Below are 23,332 nucleotides of genomic sequence, written 5' to 3'. Positions count from 1 at the left end.
ATCCCACTATGAGTACAGAGATCCTACCATAAGTGCAGAGATCCCACCATGAGTGCAGAGTTCCCATCACAAGTGCAGAGATCCCACCATGAGTATAGAGATCCCACCACAAGTGCAGAGATCCCACCACAAGTACAGAGATCCCACCACAAGTGAAGAGATCCCACCACAAGTGCAGAGATCCCACCACAAGTGCAGAGATCCTATCACAAGTGCAGAGATCCCTCCATAAGAGCAGAGATCACAAGTGCAGAGATCCCACCATAAGTGCAGAGATCCCACCATGAGTGCAGAGTTCCCATCACAAGTGCAGAGATCCCACCATGAGTATAGAGATACCACCACAAGTGCAGAGATCCCACCACAAGTACAGAGATCCCACCACAAGTGAAGAGATCCCATCATAAGTGCAGAGATCCCACCATAAGTGCAGTGATCCTATCACAAGTGCAGGATCCCACCATAAGTGCAAAGATCCCACCATAAGTGCAGAGATGTCACCACACGTGCAAAGATCCCACCATGAATGCAGAGATCCTATCACAAGTGCAGAGATCCCATCACAAGTGCAAATATCCCACCGTAAGTGCAGAGATCCCATAACAAGAGCAAAGATCCCACCATAAGTGCAGAGATCCCATCATCACAAGTGCAGAGATCCCACCATGAGTATAGAGATCCCACCACATGTGCAGAGATCGCACCACAAGTGCAGAGATCCCACCACAAGTGAAGAGATCCCCTCATAAGTGCAGAGATCCCACCATAAGTGCAGAGATCCCATCAAAAGTAGAGAGATCCCACTATGAGTGCAGAGATCCCACCACAAGTGCAGAGATCCCACCATGAGTACAGAGATCCCATCTCAAGTGCAGAGATCCCACAATAAGTGCAGAAAACCCACCATAAGTGCAGAGATCCCACCACAAGTGCAGAGATCCCATCACAAGTAAAGAGATTCCACTATGAGTACACAGATCCCACCATGAGTACAGAGATCCCATCACGAGTGCAGAGATCCCATCACAAGTGCAAAGATCCCACCAAAAGGGCAGAGATCCCACTATGAGTGCAGAGATCCCACCACAAGTGCAGAGATCCTACCATGAGTGCAAGATTCCATCACAAGTGTAAAGATACCACCATGAGTGCAGAGATCCCACCAGAAGTACAGAGATCCCATCACAAGTGCAGAGATCCCACCATGAGTGCAGGGATCCCATCACAAGTGCAGAAATCCCACCATGAGTGCAGAGATCACATCACAAGTAGAGAGATCCCACCATGAGTGCAGAGATCCCATCACAAGTGCAGAGATCCAACCATGAATGCAGAGATCCCATCACAAGTGCAGAGATCCCATCAAAAGTGCAGAGATCCCATCACAAGTAGAGAGATCCCACTATGAGTGCAGAGATACCACCACAATTACAGAGATCCCACCATGAATGCACAGATCCCACCATGAGTGCAGAGATCCCATCACAAGTGCAGAGATCCCACCACAAGTGCAGAGATGCCATCACAAGTAGAGAGATCTCACTATGAATGCACAGATCCCACCACAAGTGCAGAGATCCCACCATGAGTGCAGAGATCCCACCACAAGTGCAAAGATCCCACCATGAATGCAGAGATCCTATTACAAGTGCAGAGATCCCATCACAAGTACAGAGATCCCACCACAAGTGTAGAGATCCCATCACAAGTGCAGAGATCCCACCATGATTACAGCAATCCCATCACAAGTGCAGAGATCCCACCATGAGTGTAGAGAACCCACCACAAGTAGAGACATCCCACTATGAGTGCAGAGATACCACCACAAGTGCAGAGATCCCACCATGAGTACAAAGATCCCATCACAAGTGCAGAGATCCCACTATGAGTGCAGAGATCCCATCACAAGTGTGGAGATCCCATCACAAGTTGGGAGATCTCACTATGAATGCAGAGATCCCACTATGAGTGCAGAGATCCCATCACAAGTGCAGAGATCCCACCGCAAGTACAGAGATCCTACCACTAGTGTGGAGATCACACCATGAATGCAGAGATCCCACCACAAGTGCAGAGATCCCTTCACAAGTCAAGTCAAGTCAAGATCCCTTCACAAGTGCAGAGATCCCATAAGTGCAGAGATTCCACCATGAATGCAGAGATCCTATCACAGGCGCAGAGATCCCACCACAAGTGCAGAGATCCCACCACTAGTACAAAGATCCACCATGAATGCAGAGATCCCTCCACAAATGCAAATAGCCCATCACAAGTGCAGAGATCCCACCATGAGTGTAGAGATCTCATCACAAGTGCATAGATCCCACCATGAAAGCAGAGATCCCATCACAAGTAGATAGATCCCACTATGAGTGCAGAGATCTCACCTCAAGTGCAGAGATCCCACCATGAGTGCAGAGATCCCACCACAAGTGCAGTTATCCTACCATGACTGCAGAGATCCCATCACAAGTGTAAAGATCCCACTATGAGTGCAGAGTTCCCATCACATGCGCAGAGATCCCACCATGAGTGTAGAGATCCCATCACAAGTAGAGAGATCCCACCATGAGTACAGTGATCCTCCCACAAGGACAAGGATCCCTTCATGAGAGCAGAGATCCCACAAGTGCAGAGATCCCACCATGAATGCAGAGATCCTATCACAAATGCAGAGATCCTACCACAAGTGCAAAGATCCCACCATAAGTGCAGTGATCCCATCACAAATGCAGAGATCCTACCATGAGTGCAGAGATCCCATCACAAGTGCAGAGATCCCACCATGAGTATAGAGATCCCATCACAAGTAGAGAAATCCCACTATGAGTGCAGAGATCCCACCACAAGTGCAGAGATCGCACCATGAGTGCAGAGACCCCATCACAAGTAGAGAGATCCCACTATGAGTGTAGAGATCCCATCACAAGTGCAGAAATCCCATCATAAGTAGAGAGATCCCACTATGAGTGCAGAGATCCCATCACAAGTACAGTGATCCCACCATGAGTGCAGAGCTCCCACCATGAGTGCAAAGATCCCACCACAAGTACAGAGATCCCATCACAAGTGCAGAGATCCCACCATGAGTGCAGAGATCCCACCATGAATGCAGAGATCCTATCACAAGTGCAGAGATCCCACCACAAGTGCAGAGATCCCACCACAGGTGCAAAGATCCCACCATGAATGCAAAGATCCCAACACAAGTGCAGAGATGCCATCACAAGTGCAGAGATCCCACCATGAGTGCAGAGATCCCATCACAAGTGGAGAAATCCCACTATGAGTGCAGAGATCCCACCACAAGTGCAGAGATCCCACCATGAGTGCAAAGATCCCATCACAAGTGCAGAGATCCCACTATGAGTGCAGAGATCCCATCACAAGTACAGCGATCCCACCATGAGTGCAGAGATCCCATCACAAGTAGAGAGATCCCACTATGAGTGCAGAGATCCCACCACAAGTGCAGAGATCCCATCACGAGTTGGGAGATCTCACTTTGAATGCAGAGATCCCACCATGAGTACAGAGATCCCATCACAAGTGCAGAGATCCCACCATGAGTGCAAAGATCCCATCACAAGTACAGAGATCCCACCACAAGTGCAGAGATCACATCATGAATGCAGAGATCCCACCACAAGTGCAGAGATCCCTTCACAAGTGCAGAGATCCCATGAGAGCAGAGATTCCACCATGAATGCAGAGATCCTATCACAAGGGCAGGGATCCCATAATGAGAGCAGAGTTCCCATCACAAGTGCAGAGATCCCACCATAAGTGCAGAGATCCCTTCACAAGTGCAGAGATCCCACCATGAGTGCAGAACCCATCACAAGTGTGGAGATCCCAACACAAATGCAGAGATCCCATCACAAGTAGAGAGATCCCACTATGAGGGCAGAGATCCCACCATGAGCGCAGATACACCATCACAAGTACAAAGATCCCATCACGAGTGCAGAGATCCCACCATGAGTGCAGAGATCCCACCACAAGTGCAAAGATCCCATCACAAGTGCAGAGATCCTATCACAAGTGCAGAGATCCCTCCATAAGAGCAGAGATCACAAGTGCAGAGATCCCACCATAAGTAGAGAGATCCCACTATGAGTACAGAGATCCTACCATAAGTGCAGAGATCCCACCATGAGTGCAGAGATCCCATCACAAGTGCAGAGATCCCACCATGAGTATAGAGATCCCACCACAAGTGCAGAGATCCCACCACAAGTACAGAGATCCCACCACAAGTGAAGAGATCCCATCATAAGTGCAGAGATCCCACCATAAGTGCAGTGATCCTATCACAAGTGCAGGATCCCACTATAAGTGCAAAGATCCCACCATAAGTGCAGAGATGTCACCACACGTGCAGAGATCCCACCATGAATGCAGAGATCCTATCACAAGTGCAGAGATCCCACTACAAGTGCAAATATCCCACCGTAAGTGCAGAGATCCCATCACAAGTGCAAAGATCCCACCATAAGTGCAGAGATCCCATCATCACAAGTGCAGAGATCCCACCATGAGTATAGAGATCCCACCACATGTACAGAGATCGCACCACAAGTGCAGAGATCCCACCACAAGTAAAGAGATCCCATCATAAGTGCAGAGATCCCACCATAAGTGCAGAGATCCCATCAAAAGTAGAGAGGTCCCACTATGAGTGCAGAGATCCCACCACAAGTGCAGAGATCCCATCACAAGTAAAGAGATTCCACTATGAGTACACAGATCCCACCATGAGTGCAGATATCCCATCACGAGTGCAGAGATCCCATCACAAGTGCAGAGATCCCACCACAAGGGCAGAGATCCCACTATGAGTGCAGAGATCCCATCACAAGTGCAAAGATCCCACCATAAGTGCATAGATCCCATCACAAGTGCAGAGATCCCACCATGAGTTTAGAGATCCTACCACATGTGCAGAGATCCCACCACACGTGCAGAGATCCCACCACAAGGGCAGAGATCCCACTATGAGTGCAGAGATCCCACCACAAGTGCAGAGATCCCACCATGAGTGCAAGATTCCATCACAAGTGTAGAAATCCCACCATGAGTGCAGAGATCCCACCAGAAGTACAGAGATCCCATCACAAGTGCAGAGATCCCACCATGAGTGCAAAGATCCCATCACAAGTGCAGAAATCCCACCATGAGTGCAGAGATCACATCACAAGTAGAGAGATCCCACCATGAGTGCAGAGATCCCATCACAAGTGCAGAGATCCAACCATGAATGCAGAGATCCCATCACAAGTGCAGAGATCCCATCACAAGTGCAGAGATCCCATCACAAGTAGAGAGATCCCACTATGAGTGCAGAGATACCACCACAATTACAGAGATCCCACCATGAATGCACAGATCCCACCATGAGTGCGGAGATCCCATCTTAAGTGCAGAGATCCCACCACTAGTGCAGAGATGCCATCACAAGTAGAGAGATCTCACTATGAATGCAGAGATCCCACCAGAAGTGCAAAGATCCCACCATGAATGCAGAGATCCTATTACAAGTGCAGAGATCCCATCACAAGTACAGAGATCCCACCACAAGTGCAGAGATCCCATCACAAGTGCAGAGATCCCACCATGATTACAGCGATCCCATCACAAGTGCAGAGATCCCACCATGAGTGCAGAGAACCCATCACAAGTAGAGACATCCCACTATGAGTGCAGAGATACCACCACAAGTGCAGAGATCCCACCATGAGTGCAAAGATCCCATCACAAGTGCAGAGATCCCACTATGATTACAGCGATCCCATCACAAGTGCAGAGATCCCACCATGAGTGCAGAGAACCCATCACAAGTAGAGACATCCCACTATGAGTGCAGAGATACCACCACAAGTGCAGAGATCCCACCATGAGTGCAAAGATCCCATCACAAGTGCAGAGATACCACCATGAGTGCAGAGATCCCATCACAAGCACAGAGGTCCCAACATGAGTGCAGAGATCGCATCACAGTAGAGAGATCTCACTATGAGTGCAGAGATCCCACCACAAGTGCAGAGATCCCATCACAAGTTGGGAGATCTCACTATGAATGCAGAGATCCCACTATGAGTGCAGAGATCCCATCACAAGTGCAGAGATCCCACCATGATAGTAAAGATCCCATCACAAGTAGAGAGATCCCACCACAAGTACAGAGATCCTACCACAAGTGTGGAGATCACACCATGAATGCAGAGATCCCACCGCAAGTGCAGAGATCCCTTCACAAGTCAAGTCAAGTCAAGATCCCTTCACAAGTGCAGAGATCCCATGAGTGCAGAGATTCCACCATGAATGCAGAGATCCTATCACAAGTGCAGCGATCCCACCATGAGTGCAGAGCTCCCACCATGAGTGCAAAGATCCCACCACAAGTACAGAGATCCCATCACAAGTGAAGAGATCCCACTGTGAGTGCAGAGATCCCACCATGAATGCAGAGATCCTATCACAAGTGCAAAGATCCCACCACAAGTGCAGAGATCCCACCACAGGTGCAAAGATCCCACCATGAATGCAAAGATCCCAACACAAGTGCAGAGATCCCATCACAAGTGCAGAGATCCCACCATGAGTGCAGAGATCCCACCACAAGTGCAGAGATCCCACCACAGGTGCAAAGATCCCACCATGAATGCAAAGATCCCAACACAAGTGCAGAGATCCCATCACAAGTGCAGAGATCCTTCCATGAGTATAGATATCCTTTCACAAGTGCAGAGATCCCACCACAAGTGCAGAGATCCCATCACAAGTGCAGAGATCCCATCATGAGTGCAGATATCCCCCCATGGACGCAGAGATCCTATCACAAGTGCAGAGATCCCACCACAAGTGCAGAGATCCCACCACAAGTGCAGAGATCATACCATGAATGCAAAGATCCCAACACAAGTGCAGAGATCCCATCACAAGTGCAGAGATCCCACCACAAGTATAAAGATTCCATCTCAAGTGCAGAGATCCCACCATGAGTGCAGAGATCCCATCACAAGTAGAGATATTCCACTATGAATTGAGAGATCCCACCACAAGTGTAGAGATCCCATCACAAGTGCAAAGATCCCACCACAAGTGTAGAGATCCCACCATGAATACAGAGATCCCATCACAAGTGCAGAGATCCCACCACAAGTGCAGAGATCCCACCACATGTGCAGAAATCCCATCACAAGTGCAGAGATCCCACCACACATGCAGAGATCCCACCATGAATGCAGGGATCCTATCACAAGTGCAGAGAACCCACCACAAGTGCAAAGATCCCACCATAAGTGCAGAGATCCCATCACAAGTGCAGAGATCCCACCATGAGTGCAGATATCCCACCAAAAGTGCAGAGATCCCATCACAAGTGCAGAGATCCCACCATGAGTGCAGATATCCCACCAAAAGTGCAGCGATCCCATCACAAGAGCAGAGATCCCACCATGAGTACAGAGATCCCATCATAAGTGCAGAGATCCCACCATGAGTGCAGAGATCTCATCACAAGTAGATAGATCCCACCATGAGTGCAGAGATCCCACCATGAGTACAGAGATCCCATCACAAGTGCAAAGATCCCACAATGAGTGCAGAGATCTCATCACAAGTGCAGAGATCCCACCATGAGAGCAGAGATCCCACCACAAGTGCAGAGATCGCACCATGAGTGCAGAGACCCCATCACAAGTAGAGAGATCCCACTATGAGTGTAGAGATCCCATCACAAGTGCAGAAATCCCATCATAAGTAGAGAGATCCCACTATGAGTGCAGAGATCCCATCACAAGTACAGCGATCCCACCATGAGTGCAGAGCTCCCACCATGAGTGCAAATATCCCACCACAAGTACAGAGATCCCATCACAAGTGCAGAGTTCCCACCGTGAGTGCAGAGATCCCACCATGAATGCAGAGATCCTATCACAAGTGCAGAGATCCCACCACAAGTGCAGAGATCCCACCACAGGTGCAAAGATCCCACCATGAATGCAAAGATCCCAACACAAGTGCAGAGATGCCATCACAAGTGCAGAGATCCCACCATGAGTGCAGAGATACCATCACAAGTGGAGAAATCCCACTATGAGTGCAGAGATCCCACCACAAGTGCAGAGATCCCACCATGAGTGCAAAGATCCCATCACAAGTGCAGAGATCCCACTATGAGTGCAGAGATCCCATCACAAGTACAGCGATCCCACCATGAGTGCAGAGATCCCATCACAAGTAGAGAGATCCCACTATGAGTGCAGAGATCCCACCACAAGTGCAGATATCCCATCACGAGTTGGGAGATCTCACTTTGAATGCAGAGATCCCACCATGAGTACAGAGATCCCATCACAAGTGCAGAGATCCCACCATGAGTGCAAAGATCCCATCACAAGTATAGAGATCCCACCACAAGTGCAGAGATCACATCATGAATGCAGAGATCCCACCACAAGTGCAGAGATCCCTTCACAAGTGCAGAGATCCCATGAGTGCAGAGATTCCACCATGAATGCAGAGATCCTATCACAAGGGCAGGGATCCCATCATGAGAGCAGAGATCCCATCACAAGTGCAGAGATCCCACCATAAGTGCAGAGATCCCTTCACAAGTGCAGAGATCCCACCATGAGTGCAGAACCCATCACAAGTGCAGAGATCCCAACACAAATGCAGAGATCCCATCACAAGTAGAGAGATCCCACTATGAGGGCAGAGATCCCACCATGAGCGCAGATACACCATCACAAGTACAAAGATCCCACCATGAGTGCAGAGATCCCACCATAAGTGCAGAGATCCTACCACAAGTGCAGAGATCCCATCACCAGTGCAGAGATCCCACCATGAGTGCAGAGATCCCACCACAAGTGCAAAGATCCTACCACAAGTGCAGAGATCCTATCACAAGTGCAGAGATCCCTCCATAAGAGCAGAGATCACAAGTGCAGAGATCCCACCATAAGTAGAGAGATCCCACTATGAGTACAGAGATCCTACCATAAGTGCAGAGATCCCACCATGAGTGCAGAGATCCCATCACAAGTGCAGAGATCACACCATGAGTATAGAGATCCCACCACAAGTGCAGAGATCCCACCACAAGTACAGAGATCCCACCACAAGTGAAGAGATCCCATCATAAGTGCAGAGATCCCACCATAAGTGCAGGGATCCTATCACAAGTGCAGGATCCCACTATAAGTGCAAAGATCCCACCATAAGTGCAGAGATGTCACCACATGTGCAGAGATCCCACCATGAATGCAGAGATCCTATCACAAGTGCAGAGATCCCACCACAAGTGCAAATATCCCACCGTAAGTGCAGAGATCCCATCACAAGTGCAAAGATCCCACCATAAGTGCAGAGATCCCATCATCACAAGTGCAGAGATCCCACCATGAGTATAGAAATCCCACCACATGTGCAGAGATCGCACCACAAGTGCAGAGATCCCACCACAAGTAAAGAGATCCCATCATAAGTGCAGAGATCCCACCATAAGTGCAGAGATCCCATCAAAAGTAGAGAGGTCCCACTATGAGTGCAGAGATCCCACCACAAGTGCAGAGATCCCACCATGAGTACAGAGATCCCATCTCAAGTGCAGAGATCCCACAATAAGTGCAGAAAACCCACCATAAGTGCAGAGATCCCACCACAAGTGCAGAGATCCCATCACAAGTAAAGAGATTCCACTATGAGTACACAGATCCCACCATGAGTGCAGAGATCCCATCACGAGTGCAGAGATCCCATCACAAGTGCAGAGATCCCACCACAAGGGCAGAGATCCCACTATGAGTGCAGAGATCCCACCACAAGTGCAGAGATCCCACCATGAGTGCAAGATTCCATCACAAGTGTAGAAATCCCACCATGAGTGCAGAGATCCCACCAGAAGTACAGAGATCCCATCACAAGTGCAGAGATCCCACCATGAGTGCAGAGATCCCATCACAAGTGCAGAAATCCCACCATGAGTGCAGAGATCACATCACAAGTAGAGAGATCCCACCATGAGTGCAGAGATCCCATCACAAGTGCAGAGATCCAACCATGAATGCAGAGATCCCATCACAAGTGCAGAGATCCCATCACAAGTGCAGAGATCCCATCACAAGTAGAGAGAGCCCATTATGAGTGCAGAGATACCACCACAATTACAGAGATCCCACCATGAATGCACAGATCCCACCATGAGTGCGGAGATCCCATCTTAAGTGCAGAGATACCACCACTAGTGCAGAGATGCCATCACAAGTAGAGAGATCTCACTATGAATGCAGAGATCCCACCAGAAGTGCAAAGATCCCACCATGAATGCAGAGATCCTATTACAAGTGCAGAGATCCCATCACAAGTACAGAGATCCCACCACAAGTGCAGAGATCCCATCACAAGTGCAGAGATCCCACCATGATTACAGCGATCCCATCACAAGTGCAGAGATCCCACCATGAGTGCAGAGAACCCATCACAAGTAGAGACATCCCACTATGAGTGCAGAGATACCACCACAAGTAGAGAGATCCCACCATGAGTGCAGAGATCCCATCACAAGTGCAGAGATCCAACCATGAATGCAGAGATCCCATCACAAGTGCAGAGATCCCATCACAAGTGCAGAGATCCCATCACAAGTAGAGAGAGCCCATTATGAGTGCAGAGATACCACCACAATTACAGAGATCCCACCATGAATGCACAGATCCCACCATGAGTGCGGAGATCCCATCTTAAGTGCAGAGATACCACCACTAGTGCAGAGATGCCATCACAAGTAGAGAGATCTCACTATGAATGCAGAGATCCCACCAGAAGTGCAAAGATCCCACCATGAATGCAGAGATCCTATTACAAGTGCAGAGATCCCATCACAAGTACAGAGATCCCACCACAAGTGCAGAGATCCCATCACAAGTGCAGAGATCCCACCATGATTACAGCGATCCCATCACAAGTGCAGAGATCCCACCATGAGTGCAGAGAACCCATCACAAGTAGAGACATCCCACTATGAGTGCAGAGATACCACCACAAGTGTAGAGATCCCACCATGAGTGCAAAGATCCCATCACAAGTGCAGAGATCCCACTATGATTACAGCGATCCCATCACAAGTGCAGAGATCCCACCACAAGTACAGAGATCCCACCACAAGTGAAGAGATCCCATCATAAGTGCAGAGATCCCACCATAAGTGCAGTGATCCTATCACAAGTGCAGGATCCCACTATAAGTGCAAAGATCCCACCATAAGTGCAGAGATGTCACCACACGTGCAGAGATCCCACCATGAATGCAGAACCCATCACAAGTGCAGAGATCCCAACACAAATGCAGAGATCCCATCACAAGTAGAGAGATCCCACTATGAGGGCAGAGATCCCACCATGAGCGCAGATACACCATCACAAGTACAAAGATCCCACCATGAGTGCAGAGATCCCACCATAAGTGCAGAGATCCTACCACAAGTGCAGAGATCCCATCACCAGTGCAGAGATCCCACCATGAGTGCAGAGATCCCACCACAAGTGCAAAGATCCTACCACAAGTGCAGAGATCCTATCACAAGTGCAGAGATCCCTCCATAAGAGCAGAGATCACAAGTGCAGAGATCCCACCATAAGTAGAGAGATTCCACTATGAGTACAGAGATCCTACCATAAGTGCAGAGATCCCACCATTAGTGCAGAGATCCCATCACAAGTGCAGAGATCACACCATGAGTATAGAGATCCCACCACAAGTGCAGAGATCCCACCACAAGTACAGAGATCCCACCACAAGTGAAGAGATCCCATCATAAGTGCAGAGATCCCACCATAAGTGCAGGGATCCTATCACAAGTGCAGGATCCCACTATAAGTGCAAAGATCCAACCATAAGTGCAGAGATGTCACCACATGTGCAGAGATCCCACCATGAATGCAGAGATCCTATCACAAGTGCAGAGATCCCACCACAAGTGCAAATATCCCACCGTAAGTGCAGAGATCCCATCACAAGTGCAAAGATCCCACCATAAGTGCAGAGATCCCATCATCACAAGTGCAGAGATCCCACCATGAGTATAGAAATCCCACCACATGTGCAGAGATCGCACCACAAGTGCAGAGATCCCACCACAAGTAAAGAGATCCCATCATAAGTGCAGAGATCCCACCATAAGTGCAGAGATCCCATCAAAAGTAGAGAGGTCCCACTATGAGTGCAGAGATCCCACCACAAGTGCAGAGATCCCACCATGAGTACAGAGATCCCATCTCAAGTGCAGAGATCCCACAATAAGTGCAGAAAACCCACCATAAGTGCAGAGATCCCACCACAAGTGCAGAGATCCCATCACAAGTAAAGAGATTCCACTATGAGTACACAGATCCCACCATGAGTGCAGAGATCCCATCACGAGTGCAGAGATCCCATCACAAGTGCAGAGATCCCACCACAAGGGCAGAGATCCCACTATGAGTGCAGAGATCCCACCACAAGTGCAGAGATCCCACCATGAGTGCAAGATTCCATCACAAGTGTAGAAATCCCACCATGAGTGCAGAGATCCCACCAGAAGTACAGAGATCCCATCACAAGTGCAGAGATCCCACCATGAGTGCAGAGATCCCATCACAAGTGCAGAAATCCCACCATGAGTGCAGAGATCACATCACAAGTAGAGAGATCCCACCATGAGTGCAGAGATCCCATCACAAGTGCAGAGATCCAACCATGAATGCAGAGATCCCATCACAAGTGCAGAGATCCCATCACAAGTGCAGAGATCCCATCACAAGTAGAGAGAGCCCATTATGAGTGCAGAGATACCACCACAATTACAGAGATCCCACCATGAATGCACAGATCCCACCATGAGTGCGGAGATCCCATCTTAAGTGCAGAGATACCACCACTAGTGCAGAGATGCCATCACAAGTAGAGAGATCTCACTATGAATGCAGAGATCCCACCAGAAGTGCAAAGATCCCACCATGAATGCAGAGATCCTATTACAAGTGCAGAGATCCCATCACAAGTACAGAGATCCCACCACAAGTGCATAGATCCCATCACAAGTGCAAAGATCCCACCATGATTACAGCGATCCCATCACAAGTGCAGAGATCCCACCATGAGTGCAGAGAACCCATCACAAGTAGAGACATCCCACTATGAGTGCAGAGATACCACCACAAGTGTAGAGATCCCACCATGAGTGCAAAGATCCCATCACAAGTGCAGAGATCCAACTATGATTACAGCGATCCCATCACAAGTGCAGAGATCCCACCACAAGTACAGAGATCCCACCACAAGTGAAGAGATCCCATCATAAGTGCAGAGATCCCACCATAAGTGCAGTGATCCTATCACAAGTGCAGGATCCCACTATAAGTGCAAAGATCCCACCATAAGTGCAGAGATGTCACCACACGTGCAGAGATCCCACCATGAACGCAGAGATCCTATCACAAGTGCAGAGATCCCACCACAAGTGCAAATATCCCACCGTAAGTGCAGAGATCCCATCACAAGTGCAAAGATCCCACCATAAGTGCAGAGATCCCATCATCACAAGAGCAGAGATCCCACCATGAGTATAGAGATCCCACCACATGTGCAGAGATCGCACCACAAGTGCAGAGATCCCACCACAAGTAAAGAGATCCCATCATAAGTGCAGAGATCCCACCATAAGTGCAGAGATCCCATCAAAAGTAGAGAGGTCCCACTATGAGTGCAGAGATCCCACCACAAGTGCAGAGATCCCACCATGAGTACAGAGATCCCATCTCAAGTGCAGAGATCCCACAATAAGTGCAGAAAACCCACCATAAGTGCAGAGATCCCACCACAAGTGCAGAGATCCCATCACAAGTAAAGAGATTCCACTATGAGTACACAGATCCCACCATGAGTGCAGAGATCCCATCACAAGTGCAGAGATCCCATCACAAGTGCAGAGATCCCACCACAAGGGCAGAGATCCCACTATGAGTGCAGAGATCCCACCACAAGTGCAGAGATCCCACCATGAGTGCAAGATTCCATCACAAGTGTAGAAATCCCACCATGAGTGCAGAGATCCCACCAGAAGTACAGAGATCCCATCACAAGTGCAAAGATCCCACCATGAGTGCAGAGATCCCATCACAAGTGCAGAAATCCCACCATGAGTGCAGAGATCACATCACAAGTAGAGAGATCCCACCATGAGTGCTGAGATCCCATCACAAGTGCAGAGATCCAACCATGAATGCAGAGATCCCATCACAAGTGCAGAGATCCCATCACAAGTGCAGAGATCCCATCACAAGTAGAGAGAGCCCACTATGAGTGCAGAGATACCACCACAATTACAGAGATCCCACCATGAATGCACAGATCCCACCATGAGTGCGGAGATCCCATCTTAAGTGCAGAGATCCCACCACTAGTGCAGAGATGCCATCACAAGTAGAGAGATCTCACTATGAATGCAGAGATCCCACCAGAAGTGCAAAGATCCCACCATGAATGCAGAGATCCTATTACAAGTGCAGAGATCCCATCACAAGTACAGAGATCCCACCACAAGTGCAGAGATCCCATCACAAGTGCAGAGATCCCACCATGATTACAGCGATCCCATCACAAGTGCAGAGATCCCACCATGAGTGCAGAGAACCCATCACAAGTAGCGACATCCCACTATGAGTGCAGAGATACCACCACAAGTGTAGAGATCCCACCATGAGTGCAAAGATCCCATCACAAGTGCAGAGATCCCACTATGATTACAGCGATCCCATCACAAGTGCAGAGATCCCACCATGAGTGCAGAGAACCCATCACAAGTAGAGACATCCCACTATGAGTGCAGAGATACCACCACAAGTGCAGAGATCCCACCATGAGTGCAAAGATCCCATCACAAGTGCAGAGATACCACTATGAGTGCAGAGATCCCATCACAAGCACAGAGATCCCACCATGAGTGCAGAGATCGCATCACAGTAGAGAGATCTCACTATGAGTGCAGAGATCCCACCACAAGTGCAGAGATCCCATCACAAGTTGGGAGATCTCACTATGAATGCAGAGATCCCACTATGAGTGCAGAGATCCCATCACAAGTGCAGAGATCCCACCATGATAGTAAAGATCCCATCACAAGTAGAGAGATCCCACCACAAGTACAGAGATCCTACCACAAGTGTGGAGATCACACCATGAATGCAGAGATCCCACCGCAAGTGCAGAGATACCTTCACAAGTCAAGTCAAGTCAAGATCCCTTCACAAGTGCAGAGATCCCATGAGTGCAGAGATTCCACCATGAATGCAGAGATCCTATCACAAGTGCAGCGATCCCACCATGAGTGCAGAGCTCCCACCATGAGTGCAAAGATCCCACCACAAGTACAGAGATCCCATCACAAGTGCAGAGATCCCACTGTGAGTGCAGAGATCCCACCATGAATGCAGAGATCCTATCACAAGTGCAGAGATCCCACCACAAGTGCAGAGATCCCACCACAGGTGCAAAGATCCCACCATGAATGCAAAGATCCCAACACAAGTGCAGAGATCCCATCACAAATGCAGAGATCCCACCATGACTGCAGAGATCCCACCACAAGTGCAGAGATCCCACACGGGTGCAAAGATCCCACCATGAATGCAAAGATCCCAACACAAGTGCAGAGATCCCATCACAAGTGCAGAGATCCCTCCATGAGTACAGATATCCTTTCACAAGTGCAGAGATCCCACCACAAGTGCAGAGATCCAATCACAAGTGCAGAGATCCCACCATGAGTGCAGATATCCCCCCATGGATGCAGAGATCCTATCACAAGTGCAAAGATCCCACCACAAGTGCAGAGATCCCACCACAAGTGCAGAGATCATACCATGAATGCAAAGATCCCAACACAAGTGCAGAGATCCCATCACAAGTGCAGAGATCCCACCACAAGTATAAAGATTCCATCTCAAGTGCAGAGATCCCACCATGAGTGCAGAGATCCCATCACAAGTAGAGATATTCCACTATGAATTGAGAGATCCCACCACAAGTACAGAGATCCCACCATGAGTGCAGAGATCCCACCACAAGTGTAGAGATCCCATCACAAGTGCAAAGATCCCACCACAAGTGTAGAGATCCCACCATGAATACAGAGATCCCATCACAAGTGCAGAGATCCCACCACAAGTGCAGAGATCCCACCACATGTGCAGAAATCCCATCACAAGTGCAGAGATCCCACCACACATGCAGAGATCCCACCATGAATGCAGGGATCCTATCACAAGTGCAGAGATCCCACCACAAGTGCAAAGATCCCACCATAAGTGCAGAGATCCCATCACAAGTGCAGAGATCCCACCATGAGTGCAGATATCCCACCAAAAGTGCAGAGATCCCATCACAAGTGCAGAGATCCCACCATGAGTGCAGATATCCCACCAAAAGTGCAGCGATCCCATCACAAGTGCAGAGTTCCCACCATGAGTTCAGAGATCCCATCATAAGTGCAGAGATCCCACCATGAGTGCAGAGATCTCATCACAAGTAGATAGATCCCACCATGAGTGCAGAGATCCCACCATTAGTACAGAGATCCCATCACAAGTGCAAAGATCCCACCATGAGTGCAGAGATCTCATCACAAGTGCAGAGATCCCACCATGAGAGCAGAGATCCCACCACAAGTGCAGAGATCCCACCATGAGTGCAGAGATCCCATCACAAGTGCAGAGATCCCACCATGAGTGCAGAGATCCCACCAAAAGTGCAGAGATCCATCATAAGGGCAGAGATCCTACAACAAGTGCAGAGATCCCACCATGAATGCAGAGATCCTATCACAAGTGTAGAGATCCCACCATGAGTGCAGAGATCCCATCACACTTGCAGAGATCCTACCACAAGTACAGAGATCCCATCACAAGTAGAGACATCCCACCATGAGTGCAGAGATCCCATCACAAGTACAGAGATCCCACCAGGAGTGCAGGGATCCCATCACAATTATATAGATCCCACTATGAGTAAAGAGATCCTATCACAAGTGCTGAGATCCCAAAATAAGTGCAGAGATCCCATCACAAGTGCAGCTATCTCACCATGAGTGCAGATATCCCACCACAAGTGCAGAGATGCCATCACAAGTGCAGAGATCCCACCACAAGTGCATAGATCCCACCATGAATGCAGAGATCCCACCACAAGTGCAGAAATCCCATCATGAGTGCAAAGACCCCATCACAAGTAGAGAGATCCCATTATGAGTGCAGAGATCCCACCACAAGTGCAGAAATCCCATCATAAGTAGAGAGATCCCACTATGAGTGCAGAGATCCCATCACAAGTGCAGAGTTCCCACCACAAGTGCAGAGATCCCACCACAGGTGCAAAGATCCCACCATGAATGCAAAGATCCCAACACAAGTGTAGAGATCCCATCACAAGTGCAGAGATCCCACTATGAGTGCAGAGATCCCACCACAAGTGCAGAGATCCCACCACAGGTGCAGAGATCCCACCACAGGTGCAAAAATCCCTCCATGAATGCAAAGATCCCAACACAAGTGCAGAGATCCCATCTCAAGTGCAGAGATCCCACCATGAGTGCAGAGATCCCACCACAAGTGCAGAGATCCCACCACAGGTGCAAAGATCCCACCATGAATGCAAAGATCCCAACACAAGTGCAGAGATCCCATCACAAGTGCAGAGATCCCACCATGAGTGCAGATATCCCACCAAAAGTGCAGAGATCCCATCACAAGTGCAGAGATCCCACCATGAGTGCAAAGATCCCATCACAAGTGCAGAGATCCCACTAGAGTGCAGAGATCCCATCACAAGCACAGAGATCCCACCATGAGTGCAGAGATCGCATCACAGTAGAGAGATCTCACTATGAGTGCAGAGATCCCACCACAAGTGCAGAGATCCCATCACAAGTTGGGAGATCTCACTATGAATGCAGAGATCCCACTATGAGTGCAGAGATCCCATCACAAGTGCAGAGATCCCACCATGATAGTAAAGATCCCATCACAAGTAGATAGATCCCACCACAAGTACAGAGATCCTACCATAAGTGTAGAGATCACACCATGAATGCAGAGATCCCACCGCAAGTGCAGAGATCCCTTCACAAGTCAAGTCAAGTCAAGATCCCTTCACAAGTGCAGAGATCCCATGAGTGCAGATTCCACCATGAATGCAGAGATCCTATCACAAGTGCAGAGATCCCACCACAAGTGCAGAGAACCCACCACAAGTACAAAGATCCACCATGAATGCAGAGATCCCACCACAAGTGCAAATAGCCCATCACAAGTGCAGAGATCCCACCATGAGTGTAGAGATCTCATCACAAGTGCAGAGATTCCACCATGAAAGCAGAGATCCCATCACAAGTAGATAGATCCCACTATGAGTGCAGAGATCCCACCTCAAGTGCAGAGATCCCACCATGAGTGCAGAGATCCCACCACAAGTGCAGTTATCCTGTCATGTCTGCAGAGATCCCATCACAAGTGTAAAGATCCCACTATGAGTACAGAGATCCCATCACATGCACAGAGATCCCACCATGAGTATAGATATCCCATCACAAGTAGAGAGATCCCACCATGAGTACAGTGATCCTACCACAAGGACAAGGATCCCTTCATGAGAGCAGAGATCCCACAAGTGCAGAGATCCCACCATGAATGCAGAGATCCTATCACAAATGCAGAGATCCTACCACAAGTGCAAAGATCCCACCATAAGTGCAGTGATCCCATCACAAATGCAGAGATCCTACCATGAGTATAGAGATCCCATCACAAGTAGAGAGATCCCACTATGAGTGCAGAGATCCCACCACAAGTGCAGAGAACCCACCATGAGTATAGAGATCCCATCACAAGTAGAGAGATCCCACTATGAGTGCAGAGATCCCACCACAAGTACAGAGAACCCACCATGAGTATAGAGATCCCATCACAAGTAGAGAGATCCCACTATGAGTGCTGAGATCCCACCACAAGTGCAGAGAACCCACCATGAGTGAGGGGATCCCATCACAAAAGCAGAGATCCTACCATGAGTGCAGTGATCCCATCACAAGTAGAGAGATCCCACTGTGAGTGCAGAGATCCCACCACAAATGCAGAAATCCCACCATGAGTGCAGAGACCCCATCACAAGTAGAGAGATCCCACTATGAGTGCAGAGATCCCACCACAAGTGCAGAAATCCCATCATAAGTAGAGAGATCCCACTATGAGTGCAGAGATCCCATCACAAGTGCAGCGATCCCACCATGAGTGCAGACCTCCCACCATGAGTGCAAAGATCCCACGACAAGTACAGAGATCCCATCACAAGTGTAGAGATCCCACCATGAGTGCAGAGATCCCACCATGAATGCAGAGATCCTATCACAAGTGCAGAGATCTGACCACAAGTGCAGAGATCCCACCACAGGTGCAAAGATCCCACCATGAATGCAAAGATCCCAACACAAGTGCAGAGATCCCATCACAAGTGCAGAGATCCCACCATGAGTGCAGAGATCCCACCACAAGTGCAGAGATCCCACCATGAATGCAAAGATCCCAACACAAGTGCAGAGATCCCATCACAAGTGCAGAGATCCCACCATGAGTGCAGATATCCCCCATGGACGCAGAGATCCTATCACAAGTGCAGAGATCCCACCACAAGTGCAGAGATCCCACCACAAGTGCAGAGATCATACCATGAATGCAAAGATCCCAACACAAGTGCAGAGATCCCATCACAAGTGCAGAGATCCCACCACAAGTGTAAAGATTCCATCTCAAGTGCAGAGATCCCACCATGAGTGCAGAGATCCCATCACAAGTGCAGAGTTCCCACCATGAGTGCAGAGATCCCATCACAAGTGCAGAGATCCCACCACAAGTATAAAGATTCCATCTCAAGTGCAGAGATCCCACCATGAGTGAAGAGATCCCATCACAAGTGCAGAGTTCCCACCATGAGTGCAGAGATCCCACCACAAGTGTAGAGATCCCACCATGAATACAGAGATCCCATCACAAGTGCAGAGATCCCACCACAAGTGCAGAGATCCCACCACATGTGCAGAGATCCCATCACAAGTGCAGAGATCCCACCACACATGCAGAGATCCCACCATGAATGCAGAGATCCTATCACAAGTGCAGAGATCCCACCACAAGTGCAAAGATCCCACCATAAGTGCAGAGATCCCATCACAAGTGCAGAGATCCCACCATGAGTGCATATATCCCACCAAAAGTGCAGAGATCCCATCACAAGTGCAGAGATCCCACAATGAGTGCAGATATCCCACCAAAAGTGCAGTGATCCCATCACAAGTGCAGAGATCCCACCATGAGTACAGAGATCCCATCACAAGTGCAGAGATCCCACTAGAGTGCAGAGATCCCATCACAAGCACAGAGATCCCACCATGAGTGCAGAGATCGCATCACAGTAGAGAGATCTCACTATGAGTGCAGAGATCCCACCACAAGTGCAGAGATCCCATCACAAGTTGGGAGATCTCACTATGAATGCAGAGATCCCACTATGAGTGCAGAGATCCCATCACAAGTGCAGAGATCCCACCATGATAGTAAAGATCCCATCACAAGTAGATAGATCCCACCACAAGTACAGAGATCCTACCACAAGTGTAGAGATCACACCATGAATGCAGAGACCCCACCGCAAGTGCAGAGATCCCTTCACAAGTCAAGTCAAGTCAAGATCCCTTCACAAGTGCAGAGATCCCATGAGTGCAGAGATTCCACCATGAATGCAGAGATCCTATCACAAGTGCAGAGATCCCACCACAAGTGCAGAGAACCCACCACAAGTACAAAGATCCACCATGAATGCAGAGATCCCACCACAAGTGCAAATAGCCCATCACAAGTGCAGAGATCCCACCATGAGTGTAGAGATCTCATCACAAGTGCAGAGATTCCACCATGAAAGCAGAGATCCCATCACAAGTAGATAGATCCCACTAAGAGTGCAGAGATCCCACCTCAAGTGCAGAGATCCCACCATGAGTGCAGAGATCCCACCACAAGTGCAGTTATCCTGTCATGACTGCAGAGATCCCATCACAAGTGTAAAGATCCCACTATGAGTACAGAGATCCCATCACATGCACAGAGATCCCACCATGAGTATAGATATCCCATCACAAGTAGAGAGATCCCACCATGAGTACAGTGATCCTACCACAAGGACAAGGATCCCTTCATGAGAGCAGAGATCCCACAAGTGCAGAGATCCCACCATGAATGCAGAGATCCTATCACAAATGCAGAGATCCTACCACAAGTGCAAACATCCCACCATAAGTGCAGTGATCCCATCACAAATGCAGAGATCCTACCATGAGTATAGAGATCCCATCACAAGTAGAGAGATCCCACTATGAGTGCAGAGATCCCACCACAAGTGCAGAGAACCCACCATGAGTATAGAGATCCCATCACAAGTAGAGAGATCCCACTATGAGTGCTGAGATCCCACCACAAGTGCAGAGAACCCACCATGAGTGAGGGGATCCCATCACAAAAGCAGAGATCCTACCATGAGTGCAGTGATCCCATCACAAGTAGAGAGATCCCACTGTGAGTGCAGAGATCCCACCACAAATGCAGAAATCCCACCATGAGTGCAGAGACCCCATCACAAGTAGAGAGATCCCACTATGAGTGCAGAGATCCCACCACAAGTGCAGAAATCCCATCATAAGTAGAGAGATCCCACTATGAGTGCAGAGATCCCATCACAAGTGCAGCGATCCCACCATGAGTGCAGACCTCCCACCATGAGTGCAAAGATCCCACGACAAGTACAGAGATCCCATCACAAGTGCAGAGATCCCACCATGAGTGCAGAGATCCCACCATGAATGCAGAGATCCTATCACAAGTGCAGAGATCTGACCACAAGTGCAGAGATCCCACCACAGGTGCAAAGATCCCACCATGAATGCAAAGATCCCAACACAAGTGCAGAGATCCCATCACAAGTGCAGAGATCCCACCATGAGTGCAGAGATCCCACCACAAGTGCAGAGATCCCACCATGAATGCAAATATCCCAACACAAGTGCAGAGATCCCATCACAAGTGCAGAGATCCCACCATGAGTGCAGATATCCCCCATGGACGCAGAGATCCTATCACAAGTGCAGAGATCCCACCACAAGTGCAGAGATCCCACCACAAGTGCAGAGATCATACCATGAATGCAAAGATCCCAACACAAGTGCAGAGATCCCATCACAAGTGCAGAGATCCCACCACAAGTGTAAAGATTCCATCTCAAGTGCAGAGATCCCACCATGAGTGCAGAGATCCCATCACAAGTGCAGAGTTCCCACCATGAGTGCAGAGATCCCATCACAAGTGCAGAGATCCCACCACAAGTATAAAGATTCCATCTCAAGTGCAGAGATCCCACCATGAGTGAAGAGATCCCATCACAAGTGCAGAGTTCCCACCATGAGTGCAGAGATCCCACCACAAGTGTAGAGATCCTATCACAAGTGCAAAGATCCCACCACAAGTGTAGAGATCCCACCATGAATACAGAGATCCCATCACAAGTGCAGAGATCCCACCACAAGTGCAGAGATCCCACCACATGTGCAGAGATCCCATCACAAGTGCAGAGATCCCACCACACATGCAGAGATCCCACCATGAATGCAGAGATCCTATCACAAGTGCAGAGATCCCACCACAAGTGCAAAGATCCCACCATAAGTGCAGAGATCCCATCACAAGTGCAGAGATCCCACCATGAGTGCATATATCCCACCAAAAGTGCAGAGATCCCATCACAAGTGCAGAGATCCCACAATGAGTGCAGATATCCCACCAAAAGTGCAGCGATCCCATCACAAGTGCAGAGATCCCACCATGAGTACAGAGATCCGATCATAAGTGCAGAGATCACACCATAAGTGCAGAGATCTCATCACAAGTAGATAGATCCCACCATGAGTGCAGAGATCCCACCATGAGTACAGAGATCCCATCACAAGTGCAAAGATCCCACCATGAGTGCAGAGATCTCATCACAAGTAGAGAGATCCCACCATGAGTACAAAGATTCCACCACAAGTGCAGAGATCCCATCACAAGTGCAGAGATCCCACCATGAGTGCAGAGATCCCACCATGAGTGCAGAGATCCCATCAAAAGTAGATAGATCCCACTATGAGTGCAGAGATCCCACCACAAGTACAGAGATCCGACCATGAGTGCAGATATCCCATCACAAGTGCAGA

This window comes from Lissotriton helveticus, chromosome 10, assembly GCF_964261635.1.
Source record: "Lissotriton helveticus chromosome 10, aLisHel1.1, whole genome shotgun sequence".
Taxonomy (NCBI): Eukaryota; Metazoa; Chordata; class Amphibia; order Caudata; family Salamandridae; genus Lissotriton; species Lissotriton helveticus.
This window is presented reverse-complemented; position numbering follows the sequence as displayed.